Raw genomic sequence first — 2749 nt, forward strand, 5'->3', positions numbered from 1 at the left:
CACACACACACACACACACACACACACACACACACACACACACACACACACACACACACACACATGTGTTTACAAACTCACAACATACAGGTGAAGTGATTTAGCAGCAGGTCGTTATCTGCCACACAGGAAGGCACAGTTCTTGACGATGGGGACAAGAAAATGGCACCTTTAACTGCCCCCTTCCTCCACTCTTTACTGCATCCATCTGTCTGTCAGTCACCCATTCATCTTCCCTCCATATTTCTGCTAGACAGAGCCGTACAACTGCTGAGTGATTGAAACATGCAGCAGGCCTCCACTTCTGATTTCATGACACAAGATTTAGGAAAGCGAGGAAAATAAAAGAGATGGAGAGTTTATGGGACTTTTGCTTTGACGACAGGCAGGAAAGGCCTGCGGAGGATGACCACAATGCTGCCATATGTCTATGGAAACCAAGAAACTAAAAATAACTCCCTTTTCCTTTGGTTGAGAGGAGAAAACTGGATTTCTGCATTCTATATTTACTAACTGATGGTAACAAAACACTGAGGCTGCACACACAAAGCACAAACTGATCAGTCTTTTCAAAAAGGTTTCAAACAAATAGCATGTAAACAAAATGTAAATTTTACCAGCAGCTGGTATTATTGGCAGAATCAGCACACAAAGCTATCTTCAAATGTCATGACTGGTCATTTTAAATGCTCCATTTCATTGTGCTAATCTGAAATCAGTGCTAACACATTCCTGTTTGCCCTTCACGTCCTTCAGCTGTCACACACTTTCTGAGGCTTTGAAGCTTGTTTACAAGTGTATCTTCAAAAAAAAAAAGACCAGAATGTAATGTGATTTTCCATTTTCTGACCCGTGTGCTGCTCCCCTACCCCACTTCTTTACTCCAACACACATTACAAAGATTTTACGCACAACTAACCCCTCGTGAATAAACAAGATTTATACAAAAGCGCCAGAAAAATGCCTCTAATAATGATGATGAAATATCGGACATCCCCCACTTGTCTAATTAGCTATTGATTAGTGTGAGCACGTCTTCTGACCCGATGATACAGGCATCTGAGCTGAACAAGTTAGCAGAGCGAGGTGTGCAGATTATTCTCTTTCTTTTGCTCGGCTGCACGTTATTGAGCAAGTTGCAAAGCTGCCCTTTGATATTTCAAGTTACAAAACTCATAATGTCTTGATGCGGCTCTGCCCACCTATTTGTGTTCAGATGGACCCAAACACCTCAGAGGCTGATTTCATCACTTATTAACACTCGGTCCAGAAAGAATTAACAGCTGATATATCCGGCTGGAGTGTTTCATTAGGATGCAAATCTGCAGACTTTTGATCCTCACGAGTTCATTATTAAAGACAATAAATCATGTCGGGCAGAAAATTACTGTTGCAACATCAAGGGACTGAAACTTTCAAGTGTTGCATAATAAAGGAGGTGTTTCTTCATCAATTATTCCAAAATTTAAGGACGCGTCTGAAAGAGGGCCGTCAGAAAGATTTATTAAAGTAGCACCAGCTTTGGCTAATAAACGCAAATCGACCCCAGTTTAGAAACTCTTTGTTATCACTAGAACATACTTGAGTATAAAGTAGGGATGGGCAGTGACTTTTTAATATTCAAAGTCCAGTTAAATTAGACAATTTTGATGAATTGCAACGTCACAACTGTTTTATTTTGTTTGTTTAAAAAACCAGCAATTGTTAGTGACGTGCAAAAATGTTCCCCATTGGTGTTTTTTCCAGTTTACTTGCTTCTTTTTGACCCAACACCTACCAATCCTCAAAAACTCAAACCAAAACAAAAAAAATTGGAGCTACTTCCTGTAATTGTACTTTATTTTGAAAGGAACAGGAAGTGGAAACTATCCTCACAGGTGAGCTCAGCTTAACTGTCAGGATACTTCCATGCTGATCCACTGGACCAGTGAAAATAAAGGCAAAAATAAATAAATTCAAAAATATATAAGTAATTAACAAAATCACAAACTGTTTCGGATCAAATGCACATCCTAATATTAACAAATAAAGATTGAAATATCTGATGAGATAAACAACAAAAATCAACAAAACTGTTGACGAAATACGAAATAGTAAAATGTGTATCCATTCAAATTGTCCTTATTATTGATTATTATTGTTTACATTTATTTTTTTGGACAAAAGGGGTAGATATTACAAGGTTTTTCATCTTTCTGCTGCCTTAATTTTATTTGTAATTAGTATTTTTTATTGCATTTAGAATTTATTATTATTATTTTTTAAAGAAATTAATAAAAACGAATAAACAAACAAAAATCCAATCAGATGAAAAAAATCTCATTTTTACTGTAACTAAATTACTTTAGATGAGCTCATCTAATTAGACTTTCACTCAACAGACTCATCATTGAGTTTAAACAGGGAAAACATCTTTGAAATAAATATATTTTCTTTAAATTTTTCAAATTATCAGTGTTTTCCACATTTTTTCTTCTAAAACTAAACTCTCGAATCATAAAGTCCCATAACCACGTACCATATTGGACGGCTGTGCACCATATTAGGATAAATAACTTTGACAGGCTTCGACATGCACTTAAAAGTAACACAGCCTCGACACGGCTCAGCTCCGAAAGATTTCAAAGTCAATCATCACCTGATGATTGCAGCGACCTCCCCAGTTACAAGTGTAAAAAAATAGCTATTAGCACTGTGTGTGTGTGTGTGTGTGTGTGTGTGTGTGTGTGTGTGTGTGTGTGTGTGTGTG

At 37.1% G+C, this 2749-nt stretch overlaps 1 protein-coding gene across 1 annotated transcript in view; it reads right to left on the reverse strand.

Annotated features, from left to right (window-relative positions):
* sema6cb (semaphorin 6Cb) overlaps nucleotides 1-2749 on the reverse strand; it is a gene marked incomplete at its 5' end in the record, with an annotated part of 160740 nt that overhangs the window by 26410 nt on the left and 131581 nt on the right.

Source organism: Austrofundulus limnaeus, unplaced genomic scaffold, assembly GCF_001266775.1.
Source record: "Austrofundulus limnaeus strain Quisiro unplaced genomic scaffold, Austrofundulus_limnaeus-1.0 Scaffold290, whole genome shotgun sequence".
NCBI classification, from domain to species: domain Eukaryota; kingdom Metazoa; phylum Chordata; class Actinopteri; order Cyprinodontiformes; family Rivulidae; genus Austrofundulus; species Austrofundulus limnaeus.